The 16173-nt window shown below is 21.7% G+C and overlaps 1 protein-coding gene across 1 annotated transcript in view; it reads left to right on the forward strand.

The window, feature by feature from the left end:
- The first annotated feature begins 1783 nt into the window (after positions 1-1783).
- LOC122509355 (protein artichoke-like) overlaps positions 1784-16173 on the forward strand; it is a 202278-nt gene continuing 187888 nt past the window's right edge. The window contains exon 1 of the mRNA XM_043623347.1: positions 1784-2345. The gene's annotated coding sequence lies outside the window, so the exon portion shown is untranslated. The remainder of the gene's footprint in view (positions 2346-16173) is intronic.

Genomic DNA, 16173 nt, shown 5'->3' on the forward strand with positions numbered 1-16173 from the left:
ATGAAATGAAGGTTAGGGAAGAAAGGAAAGAAAGAAAAAAACGAAACGGTAATCAATGAAAGGAAAAAAAGAAAGAAGAGAAGAAAAGGAAAAAAAGGAAAAGAAGGGAAGAGCGAAACGAAAATTAAGGAAAGGGAAAATTCTATAAAGGAAGGAAGAGAAGGAAAAAAGGAATCAAAAATCAATGAAAGGAAAAATAGTGAAGATGGGAAAATAAAGCGAAACAAAAAGGAAGAAAGTAAAAACGAAAAATAGAGGATAAAAGGAGAAGAAGAAGAAAAAAGAAGGAAAAAGTAGGTAAAGAAAGAAAAAAGGAAAAATAGAGGATAAAAGGAGAAGAAAAAGAAAGAAGAAGGAAAAAGAAGGTAAAGAAAGAAAAAAGGAAAAATAGAGGATAAAAGGAGAAGAAAAAGAAAGAAGTAGGAAAAAGAAGGTAAAGAAAGAAAAAATAAAAAATAGAGGATAAAAGGAGAAGAAGAAGAAAAAAGAAGGAAAAAGAAGGTAAAGAGAAATGAAGAAGAAGAAGAAGAAGAAGAAGAAAAGAGAAGCAAAAAGAAGATAAATAGAGAAGAAGAAGAAAAGAGAAGGAAAAATAAGGTAAATAGAAAAGAAGAAGAAAAGAGAAGGAAAAAGAAGGTAAAGAGAAAAGAAAAAAAGAGAAGAAACAAGAAGAAATAAAGAGAAGGAAAGTAAAAAGAAAAGAAGAAGAGGAAAAAGAAGGAAAAACGAAAAGAAGAAGTGAAAGGAATAAAGAAGAAAACCCATGCAAAAAGGAAAGCAAATAAAAAAGTCCGAATACTGCACAGTTTCTGCCCTATTGTTTCTCTCCACTCTATCTTTTATTCTCTTCTCTTCTCATCTCATCTTGATCCCACTGATAATTCCTCCTTGTCTATTCTCTCCCACCCATCTTTATCTAACTTGCACTCGCACCCTCTATCAAGCAACCGTCTCACTCTCTCTCCCCTGTTTATTTCATTTCCCTATCCTCGTCTATATGGTGTTTCTCTCTTTCCCCCCTTTCCAGTCATCTCACACGGTCGCGCCGCTCCCCACATTTTAGTCTGCGCGCGATACCTCGCAGCAGTCCGCCGGCGACTCTTCAATGGGAGTGACTGCGTGTGCTCCTCCACGAAAAATCGTCATCATTCCTTCCTCTTCTTTTTTGTTTCCCTTGTTTTCTTTTTTCCTGTGTTGATTTTTTTTCTCACTCAAAAACAAAAAAAAAAAAAAAAAAATTTGTGACTCTTGTGTGTGTTGTCGTCGTCGTCTCCCCTCTCTCTTTCTTGTAAACCGGAAGTAGTTCCGGTAATCCGGCCCTCCTATCGAACAGACACACAGTCACCGGGTGCATGTTTTTCGAGGTGGCATATGAGCAGCGTAAGTGCACGTGACAGTTTCACATTCGGGCTCGCTTTTGTGAATAGAGAGCAAAGGAGACAGAAAAAAATAGAGAAAGAGCAAGAAAAGAGAGAATAAAGGCGAAAGAAGAGTAAAAAAGAGAGAAAGAAAAAAATAGAGAGAGGAAGAATATCAAAACAAAGAGAGAGAGAGAGAGAGAGAAGAAAAGAGAATAAAGGCGAAAGAAGAATAAAAGAGAGAGAGAGAGAGAGAGAATAAAGGAGAAATAAGAGTAAAAAAGAGAGAAAGAAGAGAAGAGGAAGAAGAGTAAGAGAGAGAGAAAAGAAAATAGAAAGAAGAGTAAAAAGGAGAGAGAGAATAAAGGAGAAAGAGAAGAAAGAAGAGTAAAAAAGAGAGAAAGAAGAAAACAGAAAGAAAAGTAAAGAAAGGAAGAGAGTAAAGAAGAAAGAAGAGTAAAAAGAAGAAAAAATAGACAGTAAAGAAGAGAGAGAGAAAAAGAAAGCAAAGAAGAAAGAAAAATAAAATAGAGAAAGACACCAAAAAAAGAGGATGTATTGCATCGGCACATAAATATCGCAAAAACCATTGTGCACACGAGTTCAAATGAAAAATTTCCAAATGGACACATTTTATTGAATGTCATTTTTAGTCATGGAATATGTAAATAGAAAAAAAATGTTCTCGACTTGATTCAAAATATTTTTCTCCAATACACAAAATTCTTTTTCATTTTTTTTTTTTTTTTTTCAAGGGAGAGAGAAATTTGTCATCATCAATATAGAAGTGAATTATTTGTGATTTTGTGAGAGAAACTCAAAATGTATTTCGGTGCTGCTAATGGTGATGTGATTGAGATTAAACTAAAATTATAACTTTTGTGGTAATATCGTTCTTGTGGAACTGCAGTTCGTGTCAGGATATTTGATACATTGTGTGTGTTGGGAGTTATTGCTGATCACTGGACTTTTTCAACTTGAAATCAGGTGGATAAGATTAATGTTACTTTTTTCTCTATATTTTAAGTGGATTTTAAAGTTGAAAAATTATTTTCCCTCACCTCTTATCATAAAAATGATATAAAGAAAAATTTATTATTAAATGTGAAAGTATTGAGAGGAAAAATGTGATATAAAATTTTAGTTTTGAGAGAAATTTATATTTTTTTCTCTGAAATTACTTTTTGCAGTATTTCACTAAAAAATTGAAACTAAAATGAATGTCATTTTTAGCTATTTCTGTATTTTTGAAAATAAAATAAAAATTTAATTTTAAATTTAAATTAGGTACATTAAATTAAAGTTGAATTTATATTAAAATAAATGAAAGGTAAATTTTTATTAAATTAAATTAAAGTTGGATTTTTATTAAATTAAATTAAAGTTGAATTTTTATTGAATTAAATTAAAGTTGCATTTTAATTAAACATAAATGAAAATTCCGAATATTTAAACTCAACCAAAAATTATTTTTGAATTTTTATTCACTAAAAATTACGTTTAATTCAATTATAAAATAGATATGTTTAATTCAAACATATTTTTTTTTGGTTGGCTACATATTTTTGGATTTAAAAAAAATATTTCTCAGAGAATGTACGAACTTTATTTATTTTTTCTTTAAATTCAAAAATTATTGCAATAATATTGCGACAATTGTTATAAAAAATGACAAAGATTCTAAAGATTTAATTTTTTTTCTCCTACAATAGTTAAAAAATAAATATTTGTAATCTTTATAACTTATTGTTTTTAATACGCAACTCAATGTTATTTCAATAATAACATAAAATTATTAATACACTAAAAGAAAATTTATTTAATTCGATGACTTGTCGATTATTAAATAAATATTTACTTAAATCAAATGATTTCTATTTAAGCCAATTAACTGATAAGTAAAGACCCAGCGTATTAAATTGTATTTGAACCAATAATTTCAGTATTTGAAGCAAATACCATTTAATTGGTTCAAATAAAAAATTATTTGATTCAGGTAAATATTTATTTGATAATAGACATATAATCGGTTATTTGCAACATTTTTTTCTTCAAACTGTATTGTCAAAAAATTTTATTTATTCAAACGTTCAGAACTTGTAGAATCATAAAATTGAAAATGTAAATTTAAAATTTATTTAGTTTTCGATTCACAATTTTAATTTATTTCTAATATAAAAATATTCATCTTTACGATTTTTATTCTTAATTTTTAAATTTTTGAAGTGTTTGAAGTCGTCATTTATTTATTCAGTATTTATTTTGTTCTTATTTTCAAATTAATTAATTAATTAAAAAAGTTTTAATTTAAAAATTTTTAAAATGAGTTACTTTAAAAAGTCAATTTTATTTTACTGAATTTTTCAGTTGACGCTGAATAAATTTAAATAAGCATATTATTCTAATTACTTAACAGCCACAACATTTATCAACAACAAAAATAGAATTGAATTAATCCAGAGAAAAATATTTTTATAAGCGAAAAATTTTTGTAAAAGGGTACAGAGAGAAAGTTTTGCGGTCATGATGAGAGATTGATAAAAATTCCAAGAGGATGAAAATAAAAAAGAATTTTCTTTTTCTCTTTTTTGACTAAAATTTGTAGGAATATTTGAAATAACTTATAAGAATGTTTATTGAAGAAGTCTGGTAAAAATATTATTGGAATTTACTCAAGTATTTTAGAAGAAAAGTGGAAACTTTAAAAAGAAACTTTTAAAGGCTTTGTTGAAATATGCCAAACTCCCGTGTATACATGTTCCTTGCACGCTATTGTAGGATTCAAAAAATTTTCAAATTAAACTAAAATTTTTTTTTTTTTCAACGAGAACATCTTTATTTTAATTAATATTGAAATATGTGCACTTTCGTTTGTCTTTTAATAAAATTAACCAAAATAATCAAAACAAAAAAAAAATTATTCACAGAATAAAATATATTATTAATAATTATAATATTATTATTTATTAATAATCATTAATAACATTTATCATTATTATCATTATTATTATAAACAATATTAATATTATTAATAATAATAATAATTCTGAATTTTTAAATTATAAGAAATTTAGAAAATTAAAGTCTGACAGACTGTTGACTTTTACTACTGAAACTAAATAAAACAAAAATTCACTACGCTTATAAAAATGATAAAAAATTTTTAAATGAGAATGTAAAAATGTCTAATTAAAATTTTCGTCTTTTAATTTGAATTTAAAAAGTACAAAAATTCGTAAAAAATTTCTATTTTTATTCTCAGCGAAATTAAATTGAAACAATTTTCAACTGTCCAGAAAAAAGTTTCTTATTTTGTCAAAATAAGTTTCGTTTGAAATTAGGTGATAACAAGAGTTGAAACTTATTTTGACCGATAAATACTAAAGGCATCATTAACCACGACTATTAAATCTTTGCAGCTGCGGGACTCAACTTCCGATAGTAGTTAACTTCTTCGTTCCTTATTCTCAAAAAGTTTTCCTCATCCAAAGAGGACAAAATGTTTTGGATCGAACTTACTTAATTTGGAGAACAAAAACACGCAGTACTTGCGAGACACAAATATGTCTCAAGGAATTTTTTTTTTTCGCTTCTTTGAAACTTGTAAAAACCTTTTTATTTATTTATTTTTTTCTTTTTTGTTGCCATTTTAATATAAACTTTACCATATTCGTGTATTATAATAAAGTGAAAATTCCTGCACATGAAGTTTTGAGAAAACTTTTTAGTTTTTGCCGTCGTGTACTATATATTGTGGATATATATTATGTGTGATGAAAAATATCTTATTATTAGGTTTTTTTTGTTTTGAAAAATTTTTTAATAACAAGTTGAGATTTTCGTTTTTTTCGTATCTGGGTCGGTTTTTTTGATTTAATATTAGACAAAAATGAATTTATTTTATATAAATTATTAATTATTATTAACTAGAATAATCTCCTATAATTATAAAACTCCTTTATTAGCATAAATTTTAATGCCCATTGTTAGTTAGAAAATCTTTCTTTTTGAAATTTAATAAAAATTTATTAAAAAAAAAAAAAAATTTTTCAAAGTATAATTCTTTAAAAATACGATTATAATAATCATAATATTTCAAATCAATTTTTAAAAGGAATGAAATTAAATTCTTCCAAATATAAAATTTATTTCAAAGAAATTTGACAAAACTTTCAATTTTTAAAATTATTTTCGAGAATTTAATTGTATTCAAAAGAATTTTAATTACAATTTTTCAAAAACATAATTTTTTTAGAATAACTACATTAAATTATTTAAAATTCCAATAATTGTTGTTGAACAAATATTAAAAATTTTATTGTTATTTATTTTAATTGAAATTTTAAATAATTTTAATGTAAAACGTATTGAAATTTAATTATTTCTACAAATTACAATTGCAATTTTTTTCAAAAGTCAATTAGTTTTTAGAATTTTTGAATAAAATTATTCAAAACTTTAATAACTATTAGAAGAATATAATATATTAATAATAGTTTAAATAAATATTTAAAAATTATTATACTTTTACGTTGATTAAAATGTTAAAAAAATTTTAATTTAAAAACCTTTTCAAATTAAATTATTTCTCATAAATTCTGCCATAACGTTTCTAATATTCAATTATTTTTCAAAATTTTAACTAAAATTCTTTTTTAAATCAATTTAAAAAAATCAATTTTTAGAATTTAACAATAATTGAATTATTTAAGGGCATTTGAACCATGATGACGTCACAGATTTAAAACTAATGCTTTGCACAAACTGTGACGTCATCAAGGTTCAAATCCCCTTAAATACAAAAATTTTGGTAAAATTTAATTATTTTCTAAATTTATAGTTACAATTCTTCAAAATATAAAATATAAAATATATATGTTAATGAAATTTAAGAAAATTTCCTATTTTTCCAATTTTTTAAAATTATTTTCGGCAATTGAATTGTTTTCAAAAAATGTTAACCTCAATTTTTCAAAAATCTCATTTTTTTTAAATTTCTACATTAAATTATTGAAAACTAAAAAAAAATATTTTTGTTAAACAAATATTTAAAAACTTAATGTTATTTTTATTTTAATTGAAATTGCAAATAAATTAATAATTAAATAAATAATAAATAAATAATATTAATTAAATAAACTAAATGTAATTCATTTTAAAAATTGCAACTGCAGTTTTTCTAAAATTAAATTTTTTTTTTTTGAATTTTCGATTAAAATTATTACAAAATTTAATCATTTTTAAAGAAAAATAATATATTGATATAATTTTTTTAAATAAACATTTAAATATTATTATACTTTTACGGGCATCAAGTGTTAGAAAGATTTCAATTTAAAAACCTTTTTAAATTTAATTATTTCTTAAAATTTCGTTATTACTTTTTTAATGTTCAATTATTTTTAAAAATTTCATTATTTTCCAAATGTTTATGACAATTCTTGAAAAAATAAAATAATATTTAAAAATAATTTTTTAAAATGAGAAAATAACATTTTTTGAAATATAAAATTTATTTTAATAAAATTTAAAAAAATTTCTTATTTTTATAATTTTTGATAATTATTTTCGGAAATTTAACTATTTTTAAAAAAAATTTAATTAAAAATTTTAATTTTAATAAATTTTTAATTTATTAATGTATATTAAATAAATAAATAAATAAATAAATAAATAAATTACAACTTTTTAAAAACCGCATTTTTTTAAGAAAAATTTTTCAAATTCCACTAATTTTTGTTTCATAAATATTTGAATACTTATTGTTATTAATTTGTTCATTAGGAATTAAAATTAGAAAAAACTTTCAATGTAAAACATTTTGAAATTTAATTATTTCTAAAAATTACAACTACAATTCTTCTAATTTTTGAAATATTTTCTAAAATTTTAACTGAAATTTTTTTTCTATCAATAATTAAAAAGTTGTAAGAGAATTCAATTATTAAAATGCAAAAATAAGTGATAAAATAATTATTTCTGATAATTGTAAATTTGTAACTGTAACTCATGGAATTTGTTTTTTAATTTGAAAAAGAAAATTCATAGTACCTATTTACGACTTTGAGTAATTTGATAATTTTTTAACACCTTTAATAAAATTTCCTTAGTTTACTTATTTCTCTGTCCTGTAAAAATACTGTTATTGTCAAAATTCTGGGGGAATTAACAATTTCGAATAAAAAAAATAATAACTTCACGTGAGGACAGAATATTTCGATTATTATTGTACAATTATTATATAATTATTTCTAGAAATAAATTTAAATTAACCTAATGAATTGAAATAACTTCACGTGAGGACAGAATATTTCAAATATTATTGTACAATTATTATATAATTATTTCTAGAGATAAATTTTTCCTACTGCCCACAAAAATGAAACAATTATTTTTAATAAATTTTTTCCAATGATATACTTTTTTTCCGTATTTTCCGCAAACTCCAATTAAGTCTAAAATAATATTTTTAGAATTTCACTGGTAACTCGAAAGTATTAAATTGCAACGAATTAATACAAATTTTTCGTTATTAATTTGATCTAATTTGGTATCAATTTGATATCATCAAAAAAGCGTGAAGGAAAAATTGTTTTGTTATTTTTCCCCTTTTTCGTTAATAAGAATAAAAAAAAGAGTGAACTCTTTTTTTCGGATTTTTTTCAACATTATTATTTTTGAAGGTAGTAGTAAAAAGTTGTAGTTTTCCTCACTAAAGAAGAGATTAGGTATATATATATATATATATATATATATGAAGACCCACTGTAAAGGGAAGATCAATATTTTAAAAGTAGCATGCATTTGACATCCGTTAAAGGATCCATTTAAGCTTGAAATACAATTAACTTTACGTCTGGTATTATGGTTGTATATATAGTGAAAGCCCCTGAAATAGTTTAAACGCATTTTGCATTGTGAGAATTGAATACGGTTCTTAGCATATATAGCAATCCGTGCTATTTCCACATTTTAATAATCTGAATTCACACACCTGACAGGATTAAGAGACAATCTTGTGAAATACAATGGGCGAGAGCTTTAAAATATAACTCGAATTTAAATACACTAGGCAATTTTGCACTACTTTTGTCAATTGACAATGGAAAATATTCCTTTTCTTGCAAATAATTATTTGAAAAGTTCCATTTTTTAAATTTCCAAAAAAGAAAGGAATAATTATTAATTATCATTTTGAATTCACGATCAAAACGGATTGACCTAAAAATTCAAATTTATCATTTCAATTTTTTTTTTCAATATTTTTTCTATACTCTTATAAATATTTGCAAAGTAATTTTTAATGTTTCCTTTGTTTTATGTATGCTGTCGTAAATGAGATTCAAAAATCTTTGGTTTCTTTATAGGAAATTTAACTTTTAGCATAACAATCTATATTTGTCACGATGTTGTTGCAATTTGAATAGCTTCCTGCACTTTGAACGTTTACTTTCTGAATTTATAACAAAACTGCAGCATACTAAATACAGCTCATGAATATACATAATTATTTTATGATGTAAACTTCCATTAAACGTTCAATAGGTTAATTATGTTTGCAATTAAAATTTCACCCCCTCACAAAAAAAGAAGAGAAAACATGTACTTAAAAATTTCAAACATTTTAGTTAACAAAATAATCCCATACATAATTTTAATTGCTCTTAACGAGATGATTATAAATTTTATGTAATTATTTACTTTCAAAACTAATTTCAAATTTTATTAATTTGATTTATTCATTATCAATTTAATTATTACTTTTATTTGTTAATTTTAACGAATTTATAAAATAATTGTTAATTAATTATTAAGTTATTAATTTTAATAAAATAATTCATTTTTAATAATATTGTTTGGGATATTTTCAAACTTATTTTGATATTTTTCTGATAGAAAAATGACGATTATATAAAAAGTTTATCTTGTTAATTTCAATCATATTGAATTTCTTGTCCCAAGCAATCAAGCTTCTTTAACGTAACCGATGGTGGATCTCTTTCAACTCTATCATCTTGAGGAAATTGACTGCAAACTGAAATATAATTTCTTTTTCCTCCCTCAGTTACTCGACTCCATAATGTCCAATGCGTGAGCTTCAAGATAAAAAAAAGGGAGAAAAATAATATTTCTCGATTTTTCATTTTGCAAAAAGATTTTTCTCCTACAATTTTTCATAGCTACAATATTTCATTTTCCCTCTGATTTTAGTATTCAAATAATTTGCGTCTCACTCTTTTAATTTTCCATTATATTTGGATGAAATAAAATTATAAATAAAATAAAATATTATGAATAAAATAAAAATGAAATAAAAAAAAGGCACTAAAATTGGAAATAATAAAATAAAATAATATAATAAAAGAACAGAAATGAACGAATTAAAATTGTAAATAAAATAAATAAAAAATAAATTATAAATAAAATGAAAAGGAAATAAAATCTGTATCAATAAATTAAAATTAATTTATTGAAAATCATTGAATTCTTTCAAAGAATCTAATCAAAACATTTCAAGCGAATAATTGAATTCTTTCGAAGAATTTTTTTTATTTAAGAAAATCATTGAATTCTCGCGACGAATTTTATTAAAATTTTATAAAATTCTAATTAAACTATTTTGAAGAATTTCTTTGAATTTTTTTAAATTAGTAAAGTTTCTTTAATAACTTTAATTGAAAATTTTGAAAGCAATTAAATTTTATGAAGAATTTTATTAAAATTGGATTGAAAGTAATTGAATTCTTGGGAAGAATTTTACATGTTTATAAAAATAATTTAATTATTCCGAAGAAATTATTAAAATTTTAGAAAATAAATGAATTTTATGTTAATATTTGAAAATTTAAATTCTTTCGAGGAATCCTATTAAAATTGTTTTAAAAAGAATTTAATTTCTGCAAAGGATTTTACTATTTATAAAAATAATTGAATTATTGCGAAGAATTTTACTGTTTATAAAAATAATTGAAATGTTTTGAAGAATTTATTAAAACTTTAAGAAATAAATTTAGAGAATAATTGAATTATTTTTAGAGAATTTTAAATTCCTATTGAAATTATTGAATTACATGGAAATTTTTGAGAATAATTAAATTTTTTCGTGTAATTTTATTTCAATTGGATTAAAAATAATTTAATTCCTACAAAGAATTTTAGTATTTATAAAAATAGTTGAATTGTTTCAAAGAATTTATTAAAATTTTAGGAAATAAATAAAATTTATGGGAATATTTTAAAATATTTGAATTCATCCGAGGAATTAAATTAAAATTTCTTTGAAAATAATTGAATGTTTGTAAAGATTTTACTATTTTATAAAAATATTTTATTGTTCCGAAGAATTTATTAAAATTTTAGGAAATAAATTAATTTTATGTAAATATTTGAAAATAATTGAATTCTTTTGACAAATTCTATTAAAATTGTAATTAATAATTTAATAATAATTGTTTTTAAATAATTGAATTTCTGCAAAGAATTTTACCATTTATAAAAATAATTGAAATGATCGAGGAATTTATTAAAATTTTAAGAAAAATTGAATTGTTTTGAAGAATTTTATAGAAATATTTAAAAATAATTAAATTCTTTCGAGAAATTTAATTAAGATTGTTTCGAAAATAATTGTATTTCTGTAAAGAATTTTATTAAAATTAAGCATATTCAAAATAATTATATTCATCAGAAGAATTTTATTATTTTTTGAAAAAAATTGAATTCTTTCAATTTTTTTTACGAATATATTTAAAAATTGCATTAAAAGTAATTTTATTTTCATATAGAATTTTTTTTCATTATTTTGAGAATAATTGAATTATTTTTAGAGAATTTGAAATTCTTGGTGAAATTAAATTTTATGGAAATTTGTGAACATATAATTAAATTCTTTGATGTAATTTTATTTAAATTGAATTAAAAATAATTTTATTCCAGCAAAGAATAATTTTATAATAATAATAATTGTAATAATTTTATAGAAAAATTTGGAAATATTTGAATTCTGCCGAGGAATTCAATTCAAATTGTTATGAAAATAATTGAATTCCTGCAAAGAGTTTTATTATTCATAAAAATAATTAAATTGTTTCGAAGAATTTAATAAAATTTTAGAAAATAATTGAATTCTTTTGAAAAATTTTATAACGAATTAAGAAAAAAATTAAATTCTTTCGTGAAATTTTGTTAAAAATAATTGAATTTTTGCAAAAAAATTTTACTATTTTTAGAAATAATTGAATTCTTACCAAGAATGTTATTATTTATATAAAAATGATTAAATTCTTGAGAAGAATTATATATTAAATTTTCTGAAAATATGAACAATAATTAATTTTGTACTTAATAAGTGAATTTTTAAAATTTCGATTATGAAATTAGTTTAAAATTTATATTTGAAAATAAAAAATTTTGTAATTTGCATATCAATAATAAATTGAATACCACGTTCCGCGCATATCATTTGCTAGTTATAAATAAAGTAAAAAAATAAAAATAAAAAGGAAATGAAATTATAAAATAAATAAAGTGAAAATGGAATAAAATAATAAATAAATTAAAAAAAGACTAAACTTTTTAAGAAAATGAATAATAATGAAATGAATATCAGGGTGAAATTCTCCCCAGAGAACTTTCTATGTTTAGTTCTTTAACCATTTGAAAATACACAGCAATAAATTTTGTGAATTTTATACTTGCAAGTTTATAAACTTAAGTTTTAAGCGCATTCAAGTTTGCAACTTGTGGAGGAGGAAGTATAGAGCGCGCAAAACTTGTAGAGAGTAACAGACGGTTTTAACTAATTTATACATATTTTATGGTTTGTATGAATTGTCTCACTTGCAACCTCTGAAAACTTGGAAAAGTTTTCTCCCCAACATTCGCCAAACTCAATCATATTCAAATATAATATATAAAAGCAAGAACTTCTGAATTGCATTGAAAGAATATTATATTTCAAAAACAAAGTTATCTGCGCAAAATAATATTGCAATTCGAGCGAATGGGAGTTTTTTTCCCTTAAGTCCTTCCTGTTTTTTTTATCCTTTTCTTCAAAATTTATTTATCTTACTTATGTTGATAATACGGTTGTGATAATACAATTATCTTTGACTTTAAAAAAATTTTTTTTTGATTTCTTTTTCTACTTTTACTATTTTTCTTACTTTTACTATTATTCATATTTCTAAACTAAAACGGATATTTTTAAAAGGAAGTTTTTGATATTTTTTGATAGTTTTAAGAATTTATTTTTAGAATTTAAATAGTTTAAAAATAAAAATATACAAATAACAATATAAAATATATAATAGGAAATAAATAATATTAGTAAAAAATATAGAAGTAGAGAAAAATTCTCTTTAATTAAAAATTAAAATATTATTAGCTAAAATAATATTAAAATTAGAAACTAAAAAAATAAAATTTATTTATTTATTTTTAAATTTATTTTTAGTTTGTAATTTTAATCTCAATAGGTATTTAGCAATAATTTGTGCAAGTGTGAAATAATAATAATATAATTATTATATTATTCTTTTAATTAATATGTAATTTTTAATACTTTTTAATATTCCAAAATATTATTTTTATTATTATTATTATATTATGTAAAAAAATAGTAAATTAAAACAAATATTGAATCCTGAATTAAAGATTACAAATAACGATAAACGAAAGAGTTTGTAAAAATTTTAGATAAACACACATTGATTTTAATTTTTTTATCGTAACGAGAGAGTATAGTTAATACTGAGAATAGGTGGAGAAACATTTTAATTTACGTTGTGACAGTTTATTTTCTTCATATATATATATTGAAATTGCAGAGAAGCTTTTCCGTAAATGAATACCGTGTACACTACTCTATTAATTTTGTTTCTACCTAATTGAAGTTTCCATACTGCAAGAGAGAGAGAAAGAGAGCAAGTTTGAATCGAAAGTTTGTATATGCGCTGCTTTTCGATTTTAAAGTAAAAGTTTTTAGAAAAGAAAATAAAAAAAAATCTAAAACGGGGAGAATAATGTTGCGGCCACGATGTCGATCGTCAGCGCTATTTTGACCTTTCTCCCTTACCCCCCCCTCTCTCTAACTCTCTTCATTCCCCTCAGGAAACAGTCTGGACTACAAGTTCGTTACGGTTTCTGCAACGATTGCAAAATCGATTTTGGGAGACCGATACACTATGGCTATCGATTTCTAAACTCGTGTGTATGGAATAGAATAGAATATATATATATATACATGTTGGTTTGTCGCTTCAACGACGAAAACACGTACGCCCATTTGATTTCTCTTTCCCCATCTGCCAGTTTTAAGACATTAAATTCATCCCGAATTTTATAGTCACCGATATAACAAAAGGAAATTCAGTGAGACTCCTCTCGATGTAATTTAAATAAGAAAAAGTAAATATGGAACGAAATGAATTTAATGAGAAATTTATCTTTTATTGCGCATTTGAGAAAATATTATTATTTTGTGCAGTTGATTAGAAAATTTTTATTAGTTTATATAATTTTTATATGTGGAAGGATTTTTCTCAAATTCCTTCTTTTGATTGATTTTTTAATTCATTTTTTCGAAATTATACAGTTTTTTCTATTGAATCTACTATTTCATACTAAAACCTCATATTTACTACTTTTTTTACGTTATGCTACTATTTTGGTACTTTTCTTAGATTTCAGCCACTAAAAGCTACTATTTCTGTTTTTTTTTTTTTTGAGAATTTACACTGGGTACTTTAAATTCTCTAATAGCAGAAATAAAAAAACTATTCTCAACAATTGTAATCAAATTCTTTAAAACGATTAAAATATTTTCAAAAAATATCAAAACTCAATTATTTTCAATATCTAAAATTTTCATAAAATTTCGCAAAAGATTTCATTATTTAAAAAAGAATATAAAAAAATTCATCCAAAATTCAATTATTTTCATAAATAAAATAAAATTTCCACAGGAATTCAATTAATTTAGAAGAGCATTTTCAAAAAAATTTCGAAAAAAGAAATTATTTAACAAAACATTTAAACAATTCTTCACAATAATTCAATTACTTTCACAAATAATAACATTTTTCATGTAAATTCAATTTTTTAAAAAAATCTTTCATAAAATGCTAAGCAAGAATTAAATTATTTTCATAAATAATAAAACTCATAGAAGAATTTCAATTATTTTTAATACTATTTTAAATTAATTAATCGAAAAATGTAAATTATTTTCACAAATAAAGTTTCAGATAAAAATTCAATTATTTAAAATAAAATTCCCATAATATTAATTATATTTTAAAAAAATTAATTAAATCTCTAAATTTTTTATTATGTTTCATATTAATATCTTAAATAATTTATAATTACATTATATTCTTTTACATAATTTTATCACGTCGTTATATAAAAAGTATATATTTTTTAATTAATTTTTAGAAAATAAACGTCACTGAAGAAGGCTCCCACATGAGCTGAAACGTCTGACTTTAAATGAAAAATTAGTTTTTTTCTTTTAACCTGATCCTTAAAGCCAATGAAATATTACAACTAATTATTATATAAGAGGATCAATAAAAATCAAAATGAATAGAATTTAAAACAATGTTTATAAAATTCTTATGAAAAATTCAATTATTTTCAAACATAACAAAATTTTTCACAGAAATTCAATTTTTTTTAAACATTAATAAAATACGCACGCATTAATTCAATTATTTTCAATTTTTTTTTATTTCTTTTTTTATTATTGTCTTCTCAGCAATTTTATTATTTTTGAAAATTTTAATAAAATTCTTTGCAACTATTCAATTATTTTGACAAATAAAAAAATTCATCGCAGGATTTCAATAATTTTTAATACAATTTTACAGGAATTGCTCAAAAATTGTAATTATTCTTAAAAATTTAATTTCAATTCCTCGAAAAAATTAATTATTTAAAAAAAATGTTTCTTTAAATTCTTTGGAAAAATTCAATTTTTATTTACAAAAACATTAGAATTTTTCACAGGAGTTCCATTATTTTTAAATATTTTAATAAAATTATTCAAAAGAAATCAATAATTATTTTAAATATACAATTTTAATTAAATTTTTTTGAAATAATTCAATTGCATTTTAAAAAAAAATGCTACAAATTTTATTCTTTTAGATTTTCATAAAATTCTTCTCAAGAATTCAATTATTTACATAAATAATTCTTCGAAAGAATCCAATTATGTCGATAAATAACAAAATTATTCACGAAAATCTTAAATTATTTTAAGGCATTTTAATACAATTATTTTCATAAATAACAATATTCATCACGAGAATCCAATTTTTTTTTTAAAGTAATAAACTTTTTCTTGGAAATTCAACTATTTTAAAAAATTCTAATAAAATCATTCTCAAGAATTCAATAAATAGTAAAATGCTTTTTAGAAATTGAATTATTAAAAAAAAAAATTGAATAAAATACCACACAGACATTCAATTATTTTATCAAAAATTTTAATAGAATTCTTTGTAAAATTTAATTATTTTAAAAAAATTTTCTCAATTCAATGATTTTCAATATTTACTATTTTCATAAAATTTCCAAACAGAATTCAAATTATTAAAAAAAAATTTTTTTTTAAATAATCTTCGTAAGAATTCAATTCTTTTTATAAATAATACAAATTTTCTCAGGAATTCAATTATTTAAATTAGAATTTGCCTAAAATTAGTCGAATAAAATCAATTATTTAAAAATTTTTATAAAATAGAATTCCGATGATTCGTGCCTCAAATAATTTCTCATTGAACTTAAAAAATTACCAATAGTAGAAGTT

This window comes from Leptopilina heterotoma, unplaced genomic scaffold (assembly GCF_015476425.1).
Source record: "Leptopilina heterotoma isolate Lh14 unplaced genomic scaffold, ASM1547642v1 Lhet_60, whole genome shotgun sequence".
NCBI lineage: Eukaryota > Metazoa > Arthropoda > Insecta > Hymenoptera > Figitidae > Leptopilina > Leptopilina heterotoma.